At 44.0% G+C, this 11173-nt stretch overlaps 1 pseudogene; it reads left to right on the top strand.

Moving 5' to 3' along the window:
• Positions 1–7353: 7353 nt before the first annotated feature.
• Positions 7354–7885, top strand: LOC110335104 (annotated as a pseudogene).
• Positions 7886–11173: the final 3288 nt, after the last annotated feature.

Genomic DNA, 11173 nt, shown 5'->3' on the forward strand with positions numbered 1-11173 from the left:
GAGAGAGTGTTAGGAGATCTTGCTGCTCTTGCAGAGGACCCAGGTTAGGTTCCCAGCACCCATATGAAGATTTACAAGCCTCCATGACTCTAGTGGGATCCAGTACCCTCTTCTGGCCTCCTCAGTAAAAAAAAAATGCATGCAGTACACTTACATAGGAAGAGACAAAACACTTCTACACATAAAATAAAAATAAATAAATTCCCAAAATGGAAAGGCAATTAAGATAAAGTAAGGTCATACGGATATGGTTAAAGACGGCTGATGTTCTTACAAGGAGACATTAGGACCTGGAGAAAATGCATGCAAAGAAAATGCATGTGGTAGCTCTCATCTTTGATCCGTAAATCTGACTTTGAGGTCAGCCTGGTCTACAAAGTGAGTTCCAGGACAGTCAAGGATACACAGAGTGACCCTGTCTTGAAAAATCAAAACTCAAAGTGAAGACAGAGAAGGCTGAGCAACAAGCCAGAGAGAGAAGCCTTCAAAAAGCCAACTCAGTGGCATCCTCTTGTGAGGTGTCTAGAACGGCTGGAGAATATACTGCTGTTGTTTAAACTATGTTGTCAGTGGTACTTTGTTATGGTAGCTCTAGTAAACTCACATACTTTGCATATTCTTGCTTATATAATGAGTCTCTGGGGTGTCTGAGAGCTTAGCATAGTACTTTGAACATTGTAAGCTCATTGGTATTTGTCAAACAGAAAGAAAGAAAAGGAGGGAAGGAAGAAAGGGAGGGAGGGGGGACAAAAAGACGGAGGGAAGGAGGGAGGGAGGGAGAGAGAATCCACTAGTTTAAGAACAGAGCCACACTTAAACTTTCCCATGCTTAGATCTCTGTGGTGTAAAACAGAGATGATAGGCACAAGCCATGATGCTTCTTTCACTTTAAGCTCAGACAGTACTTTGATTGCAGCTGTCAGATCCACAGCGGAAACTAATGTTCCCAGATCTTGAAAATTAGACATACTTATACCTGTAAGTCAGGAAGTGAATTTTAGTCTCTTGTATACAGCCTTACGAGATGCTATAGCAATGGAGAGAACAAAGAGACAGCATCTAAGGCCAAGGAAAGTGTCCCACACTAAGGACTGAGGGAGAGAAGTCTTCCATACCCACAAGTGAACAATTCCCTGTAGCGCTCGAGACTGTACTCGTTCATTCTGGCTTCTTTTTAGGGAGCTGAAAAGTTATCTGAACTCTTTTCCTGCTCCTTTCAATTTGACAGAGACTCAGTTTACATTTTTTCTTGACACATTCCTCATAGGCATTTAAGATATAGGCATATTAAGATAAATTGGCCAGTGCAGTCATGTGAGGGTAAGACACAGCAACTTAGTTTAATCTTAAGATTAGGCAACTCAGCTTAATCTTTGTATGGAACACCTGATCTCCACAGACATTAATAGAGATGCCCTGTGTTCTCTCTAATGAACAATCCAACATTGTCAAACTATAGAAAGTATATTCACCCAATTGTTAGTTTCACCGTCAATTCAGGCACGGTGTTAAAATGTGTTTAAGGCATAAGTGCTGACTAGAGTTCTCAAACCAAAGGAAAGGCTATAAATGAATAATAGTGTGACTTTGTATGAAATGATATAGTGTGACTTTGTATGAAATTTGTGTGAAGTACTAAATAGAAACATAGCAACATGAAAAACCACCTCTCTTATAGGGATAGGATTCCTCTGTAAACCTTCACTTTCATCTTTTATCTTCCACTCTTGTCATACCCAGGTATACAAAGCACAAACCCATCATGAAAATTTTTGAAAGCCTACCTAGACCTAACTCTGTTGTGATTCCCATGAAAAAATCTTTTCTGAAGATACCTGTGTGTTCTCTCTGTCTTCCTTACAGTTCATACTCACTTGGCAATGACTCAAAGACCATCCTATGCCAGGTGGCGGTGGCAATGCTCACCTTTCATTCTAGCACTAGAGAAGCAGAAGCTCGAAGATCTCTGTGAGTTCAAGGCCAGCCTAGTCTAGAGAGTGAGTACCAGGACAGCCAGGACTACATGGGGAAACCAAGGTCTTGAAAAACCAAGTGGGACGGGGGAGAGGAAGAGAGAGAGAGAGAGAGAGAGAGAGAGAGAGAGAGAGAGAGAGAGAGAGAGAGAGAGAGAATCCTAAGTCAGCACAATCAGACCCTTGAATTTGTGGCTTGCCTTGTGTATGGTTATGTCTGCTGAGAGACCAGAGGCTTCTTGACTGCAGGAGTCATATACACTTTCAGAATTCTAGAAAGTAGAGTTTTTAATGCCGTTTAATCCATTTGTATCACTTATGGATGAGAAAATAGAGTGAAGGTCATTGGTTGCACAATGGTGATAACATACCGTTGGTGGAAGAACAAGAGAAAACTGAAGACTAACATGATTTAAAAGTAAATGTCAGCTGGGTGTGGTGGCGCACACCTTTAATCCCAGCACTTGGGAGGCAGAGGCAGGCGGATTTCTGAGTTCGAGGCTAGCCTGGTCTACAAAGTGAGTTCCAGGATAGCCAGGGCTATACAGAGAAACCCTGTCTCAAAAAAAAAAAAAAAAGTAAACGTCAGATTATGGAGAGCGTTTAAATTGGAGGCCTCCAATGGGCCCTTCCCCTCAGAGATTAGGGAACCCTGCAGAAAAGTTAAGCTGAAGAAGTCTAAGGTTCAGAGGAGATACAGGACACCAGGCAAACACATCCCACTGAATCAACTAAGGACTCCTATGGGCTCACAGAGACTGAAGCAGCATGCATGGGACCCATGTGGGTCAGCAGCAGGCCCTCTGTGTATATGTTATGGCTGTTAACTTGGTGTCTTGGGGGACTTCTAATAGTGGGAGCACGCATGTCTTTGACTCTTTCAACTCATGCCTTGCTTTATTGTATCTTGTTGTGTTGTGTTTCATTGTTGTCTCTTGGAGGCCTGCTCTTTGCTGATGAGAGATGGACAGGAGTTGGTCTGGGGGAAAGGGACGGTGGAGAGGAGGTTCTGGGAAGAGTGGAGGGAGGGGAAACAGTGATCAGGATGGATTATATGAGAAGAATATATATATGTGAATATATATGCATATAATGAGAAGCACAAGACAGGTCCCTACATAAATTACTCCTCTCAGAGAATACTTCTGGGCACCACTTCCTGCTTAGAAGTTTGAGGACAGGCATGAAGGTACAACTGCCTGTCCCTTATTTTGATGCCCTCGCCATTTTCAAACAAAACCAGGAATCAATTGCTTTCCCTTCCAGTATCACTCAGCTGATCTGACTCATGCTGCTGGCTGTGTTGAGGCCCTTGGCCAGTGACATCATCATTTCCTTCCTCCAGGATGTGTCTCTCGGAAGCGAGCATTCAATGTGCCACTCGTTTTCTTTCCTGGTGGGTAATTAAAAGTTTATTGGTAAAAGTACTGAAAACAACTTCCACTGTAGTCTCCTTCGGCTCTGTCCAAACAAAAGAAAACAGAACAAAACAAAAACAGGACATTGCCGCAGAACTTTGAGAACACATGAACCATGCTTGCAAAGTTGGAAAGAGGGCTGGAGAGGTGGCTCAGTCCTTAAAGGCTGACAACCGAACTTGGAAAGAAGTTGAAGTGAGTGTCTGTGTCAATGCTAGGGCTGGAGGTCCTGTTGCCCTTTACTCATGAACTTGTAGAAGCTGCTGAATTCCCCCCCCCCCATCCTCTTTGAAAGCCAAGGAAACTGCTTCAGGGAGTGCACAGTAGAGATCAGAACAAACCTGGGACCTAAGGATATGCATACTTCCAATGAGAACCCATGGCTTAGCGAGGGCATAAAAAGAAGTAGGTGGAGAGGGACTAGGAGAGGTGTCCTAGCTTAGCCTGTCTGCCCCTCTCAGACAGCAGGTGCTCCTTATCCGGTGCTGATGAGAAAAGCCAAGATGTCTCTACTGAATGAAAACATACAAGAGAAGCGCTTGGCCTTCAGAGTCAGCCAGTACCCAAACAGTACGACATATGCCAATGGCTTTAACTGCCCACAGCTCACCCCAGGACCCCATACCAAGGACTCTCAAGATTACGCTGATACGGATCACTGGAAGAGTAAGTGCCCAGACATCCTTGCAATCTTTGAAAATCAGGTTAGGTCAAACAGGGCTGATGCCCAGAAACTTGAGTATTTAGTAACTGGCCCTGCAAGGATTGTGCCATAGGGACTCTGACCTTATGATGGGAGGGAACCCAGCCCCTTGTTCACATAAAGCAAGTGCCCTACGATGAACCACACTCTCAGCTCGGATGACACATATTCAAAGACTTCCCATAGGGCATGTCAGGTGACAGCCATATACCTCCCCATTCAGAGCTCACTGGTCCTCTGTCTTGGCAGTCACCTTGGCTAGGAACCGGAAACCAGAGGGAGAGAGAGTCAAGGAGATAATTACCAGGAACCTTGTGCCCTACAAGAAGTGCATCCTTCTTAATGAGGGTGAAGAGGTGGCTTGTTTAGAAAAACAACTGCACGTGGAAAACATAGGCAGATGATGAGGCAATTATGCCTGAGCTCAGAGGTCGGGAAAGCTTCTGCCAGGCTGCCCTGACCCTGTGGCATCTCTGCATATCTTGAGTTCCTTTCTCTTAACTCTCAACAAAAAATTTCCTAAGAGATGTCTGCCACCTGGACACCCTCTCACACCCGACGCTCTCTCGCAGCACTGTGCACCAAGTCCGACTTTTCTACCACTGACAGTTATCAATTCCTTTCTAGTATTTGTCTCTATTTTCATTCTCTCATTAGAAAGCAATACTGATCCCTGGAAAGCCCTCGGCAGTGAGCAAGGTGACATCCTCCGCTGCTTGGTGGATTTCCTCCAGTCCTATAGAGATACTCGTGAAGATCGTCCACAAGTGAACCAAAGTCACAAACTGGTGAATCAGTCTTCAAAAGTGTGATTTGTTATTTTCATATTTGTTATTTTGTGGAAGCATTGGAGAGTGGAGAAGAGAAATTGTTGAGAACACTTGCTGAATCCAGACACTGAGGACTTTGGCACCCAAGAGGAAATGTCAAGTTGGGAGCCTGCGATCATAACCATTCAGCAGATTTGGAAGGTTGTGTTAAAGTCACATGCCTGAAAAGAGAGTGAGGATTTGAATTGGTCTCTCTAACTTCAGTGCTCCCTTTCTTGTTGTTAGTGACAACATCATGCATTCCACCACCAAGTACATTAAAAATCATTTAATTGGAAGGATTAATTGTATGACCCTGCTCTGCTCATGCCCCGAGTATATTGTACTCAACAAAAGCTTGTCCTTGTACATACCCGAAGCCCACACTGTATGAATATGTCAAGAACAATGGTTCCCTAAGGTTGTGAACATGACTTAATCAAAACCCTGTTATAGGGAGATCTCAGTCAGTAGAGTGTTTGCTGTGCACACGCATTGGGACTTCATGTAAAAAGCCAGGCACGGTGATATGTGCTTGTAACCCTGGTGATAGGGTGGTAGAGGCAGAAGCATCCATGGAGCTTGCTGGCCAGGCAATCTAGCCTGATTGGTGAGCCCCAGGTCAGTGAGAGACACTGTTGAAAGAGCAGGATAAATGACTCCTGAGCAGCAATACCAGAGGTTGTCTTCTGGCTTCTATGTGAATATGCATGTGAGCATACAAATGAAAACACACACACACACACACACACACACACACACAGAGAAGCAGACAGACAGACAGACAGACAGACAGACAGACAAAAACATTCTATACCCAGAGAAGGGTATGCTGCAGTATAATATCCGGGCAACATGTTCTGCACTACAAAAGGAATCTCGTCTTCTTTTCTGAAACAGGATGGCCTTTTAACTGCAGGCCATTCATTCAAATTTGTTCTGGACTTGAATTGACAGAAGGCCGTTTCCCTCCTGACAGCCACTGGACATCCGTGCTCATTCTTGGTAAACCGGTGCTCCCAAGAGTCACCGTGCCCGGGAACCAACCGTGGCCACTAGCCTCTGCTGAACCGCGTGGCAGAGTTAGGGGAAAACCTGAAGGAAGTCATAGCTTCCTTTAAAAACCTTCCCTAACGGGACCCTCACTTAAGGAAAAACAGCTGCTCTGAGAAACAGATTCAGGCTGAAGGGAAGCTTGTGTCTTGCAGCAAACCGTCCCCGAAATCAAAGCATTCCCTCCCCCACAGTTCCAATTTGAATCTTCTCCTCCACACCTCAGAAGCGCAACCAGGCATATGCGTGAGTCCGAGGATCGGAAGTACTGTGGGAGGAGGCTTCCTTATTTATAACATCACAGGATGATAAGAATATGCCAGCTCTGCATCCAACTGTTGGTGCACGACCCTTTGCAACAGAGACCGAGACACCTACCTCCTGCTCAGTGAATAATCAGGGTACAAGTATCTGGGCCAAGTAGTTCCTGGAGATGTGCAGTTGTGGAGATGGAAGACTACTGACACCAAGGAGGAATGCTACTCGGTGGCCTGTTCCCTTTCAGCAGCCTTTCTTATATAGCCCTGGTCCCCTGTGCCAAAGAACCACCCCACCCACAGTGGGCCGGGACCTCCTCCATCAATTGTCAGTGAAGAAAATGGCCCCACGAGTCCATCTGATTGAGGCGATCACCCAGCTGAGACTCCCTCAGATAATTCTGTGCTGTGTCATGTTGACAGCGGAGGCTAACCAGGAGAACCACTGAAGTCGCTATGTTTAAGACCAGACAACTGTCAATGGTGGTCCCATCTACAAACTAGGTCAGTCAGACTCTAAATCCCAGGCTCAGCATCCTCTCTGTGGTGGTTTGACTAAGATGCACTCCTTAAGTTTCAGGCCTTAGAATTTACCCACCCTCTGAGTGGCTCTTTGGGGAGGACGAGGAGGTTGTGGCCTTGTGGGAGGAAGCATGTCGTGGGTGTGGGCTCTGAAGTTTCAAAAGACCGTTTGTAGTCCCAGATGTGAGCTATCATCTGTTCTGCCAATGTGCCTTCGCTTTACAATCACGGACTCTAGGACAGTGGTTCTCAACCTTCCCAGTACTGCTACACCTTAATATAGTTCCTCATGTTGTGATGACCCCCGACCTTCAGATCATTTCATTGCTACCTCATACCTGCAATTTGGCTACCGTTGCCAATTATAATGTGAATATCTGATATGCCGGATATCTGGTATACGATGTCCTCAAAGGGTTTATGACCCACAGGTTGAGGACCACTGCAGTCAGAGCCCAATTAAATGCTTCTTTTTTTTATAAGTTTTCTTGGTCGTGGTGTTTCATGACGGCAGCAGAAAAGAGACTAATACACTCTCCATCGTGGTTCCTTTAAGATGCTCATCTGGGGGGGGGGGGCTTCTTCTTTCCTCTGGAGACAGCCATCAGGTGAGCCAAGATGGGTGCATACAAATATATCCAGGAGCTATGGAGGATGAAGCAGGCTGATGTGATAGGCTTTCTTCTGAAGGTCCACTGTGGGCAGTACACCAGCTCTCTGAGCTGCACAGGGCTCCCCAGACAGCCCCCCCCCCAGCATGATGAAGCACAAAGGCTGAGATACAAGGCAAAGTAAGGGTATGCCATTTACAGGGTACATGTCCTCCACTGTGGTCGCAAATGCCTGGTTCCTAAGGGAACACCATACAACAGGCCTGTCCACCATGTTGTTAACCAGATAAAATGTGCCCAAGGCCTTCAGTTTTTTGCTGAGGAGAGAGCTGGATGCCATTGTGAGGCTTTGAGAATCCTGAATTCGAGAGTCGCCAAACCAATCAATCCACAAGCACAGAGAGATGCGTGGGCTGACATCTGCTGATCCCAAGAGCCGTGACCTTGGAAAGGGCCACAGGTTCTACCACCCTATTGGTGGCCTTCGCCGTGCAGCCTGGAGAAAGCACAACACTCTCCTGCTCCACTGTTACTGCTAATACACGTAATACTTGTAAAATTCATATCCAATAAGCAATTTAGGACGGTCAAAAAATAAAGTGCTCATCCATAATGGGTATGTAGGACAAGTTGGAGATCTCAGAATGTGGAAGGAGAGCTCATAGCACTGTAACATGTTTATTTATATCCTTAAGTTTATAATTGTCCACCAGGCATCGGCTGTTGATTGGACCTGACTGCTTTGTTAGATGTGCCCACTATCTTCCCACATTAGGCTTGTTCTTCTCCTATTCTTCTCCGCATTTGACCTCTGAAGGCATTTGGCTCCAACCCCTGAACACTGTGAAGGCATTTCTTTCGGTTGTCCTATAGTCACTCTGCAGCTGAAAGCTTTAGAAGCAGTTATGAGAGCAGAGCAGAAAAAAAGGCAGGAAAATCAAAGGGAGAAACGCTGAACCGCACTGAGCCTTGTGTAAGCCTACCAGTGGGACGGATGTCCAGAACGAAAGACACTGTTTCCTATGAAGTACCAGTTCAGATCCTCAGTCGGTTAGGAGAAGAACGGAGTGGAATGTTGAGGATCCCCAGATGCCATCTTGACACAGTAGAGGAAGGAAGAATGACGCAGGGGCTCAACGGAAGAGTGCATAGGACCCTAGGTTCAATGCCCAGTACCACAAAGATAAATATTGTTGAAAGACCATAGTTTTAGCCTCTAAATACTACTTCATGAACAACAGTTTATAAAGAGCCCCTTAAGAGGAAGACGACCTGCAAAGCTGGGTTTTGATAGTATTATAAAGCCAGTGACAGACATTCATATATGAATGAATAAAGGAATAAAGAAGAGAACACATATGTGTACATTCATAATATAAACCAGAAAGAAAAGGAAGCAATAACCAGAGGGCAAAGTTGCTTCTCACTATAAAAAAAACTAGCATATTTATTTATTTATTTATTTATTTATTTATTTATTTATTTATTTATATGTAGAAATATTACACAATTCTTTACAATGTTATATTGGGAATTTTAAAGAAGAAGACAAAAGTTTTAGAGTTTCTATGGTTAAAACAGAAATGAGGAAATAGGAATGCTTCCTGCCATCATCTCTTAATCTGCTATAAACCCTGGTTCCTTCAGAGATATCTCTGGCTCCTGAAAAGATAATTTAAAATGATTGTCAAGGTCTTAAATGTTCATTGGTTCTTGGAGATACTTGAATTCTATTGGAGCAAAAAACCTTTATAGACAATTAAACGCATCCTAAGAAAAATGAAGGCTTTTGCTTAAGTTTGTTTAACCATCTTGACCCATGGCTAACCCATCAAAGGCCCAAGATGGCTTTCCAGTTTTATCATTTCTATCCATCTAACTGAGATGCTTCCATTTTATCTTCTGGGTCCACGACGCTTTCTCATCTTGGCTGACCTCTGATCCCTCATCCTCTCTTATCCACCCCAAGAAGAAACTGGCCCTGCTACTGTTCATTATCTCACTTCCGTGGCTCGAATACAACTCCCCAACTCACTTGGAAGATAATCGGTCCTCATCAAAGCCTGTAAGTTCTATTTGTACTGTTCACCCACTCTCCCATCATTTATGATGCCCAAGACAACAATTCTCAAACTACAGAGGTTCAAGAAGTCAAAATTGCTTTATTTCCTATTCATTTTATCTGGGCACAAATGATTTTTTGGTGGGACTGCAGATTCCACATTGTTTCCACTCTACAAAAGTCTACCAGTGGTTGAGCTGGAAAGATGGCACAGTGGTTAAGAACACTGACTGCTCTTCCAGAGGTCCTGACTTCAATTCCCAGCAACCACATGGTGGCTCACAACCATCTGTAATGGGGATCCGATGCCCTCTTCTGGTGTGTCTGAAGACAGCTACGGTGTACTCATATAAATAAAATAAATGTTTTTTGTTTTTTTTTTAAAGACTACCAGTGGTCGAGTTCTGATGGAGTTTAAACAGTAACTATAAATATCTGCAAAGCCTATTAAAATGCCGGTCCAACTTTCCAGCCACAGACTTGTAAGTGGACAACTTCCTTCATATTTACTAGCCTAAGATGGACAGATGTGGTCAAACAAATCTGAAATTTGTACACAAATAATGCAGGAGAAGATCTTTAAGTCCAGAAGTTGCTAAGCTAGAAATCATTGACTCGTGGCCACCCGCCCCATCCTACTACTACATGAAGTAAGTTCTTTCTGTAATAAGAATCTAGGCTTACAAAGGCAAGCAGGTCTGCTATAGTGTGAAGGAGACAACATTAGAGTTCTCTGGCAGAATGGGATTTGTCTACAACCATACCACCCTGAACCCACCCTATCTCATCTGATTGAAGTGAACCTAAAGTTCAGAAATCTGGTGCCTTCTCCAGGTTCCACTTAAACTGATTTGTTTGTTTGTTTGTTTGTTTGTTTGTTTGTTTCATTTCTGGTTTGGTTGGGTTTGTCTATTTGTTTTGTAAACCTCAGTACTGGCATCTCAATTTCTTAGCCAAAGTGCTTATCACTGGAATGGTTTCTTCAAAATGCATTTAAGGATATTTATCATTAAATAATGATTGGATTCTTTAGAAGATTAAATATTATTTAGAAGATATATTAGATGTATTTAGAAGATGAGATATCATTAAATAAAGATTAGAAAGGCAAGAACACATACATTTGTTGGCTGGAACAAGTACCTCTGACCTCTGGGTTGCCTTCTTTTGAAAAGCCATTGCTTATCCATCTCCGTCTCTTCCTGCCCACTCTGTCTGCTGGGTTCCTCTCCATCCAGAACACAAGGCTTCCATCTAGCACAGCACTTGGCATATTGCTTTTCAAATACCCTGTTTCTATAACTACCTGTCCTTGTAGATGCCAGCCATCTTTTTTTAAAATTATTTTATTAGATATTTTCTTCATTTACATTTCAAATGCTATCCTGAATGTCCCCTATATCCTTCCCCCACCCTGCTCCTCTGCCCACTCACTCCCAGTTCTTGGCCTCAGCGTTCCCCTGTATGGGGCATATAAAGTTTGCAAGACCAAGGGGCCTCTCTTCCCAACGATGGCTGACTAGGCCATCTTCTGCTAATATATGCAGATAGAGACACGAGCTCTGGGGGTACTGATTAGTTCATATTGTTGTTCCACATATAGGGTTGCAGACCCCTTCAGTTCCTTGGTTAATTTCTCTAGCTCCTCCATTGGGGTCTCTGTGTTCTATCCTAGAGATGGCTGTGGGCATCCACTTCTATATTTGCCAGGCACTGGCATAGCCTCACAAGAGATAGCTATATCAGTGTCCTTTCAGCAAGTTCT

The sequence above is a fragment of the Mus pahari genome, chromosome 17 (genome assembly GCF_900095145.1).
Source record: "Mus pahari chromosome 17, PAHARI_EIJ_v1.1, whole genome shotgun sequence".
Lineage (NCBI taxonomy): Eukaryota > Metazoa > Chordata > Mammalia > Rodentia > Muridae > Mus > Mus pahari.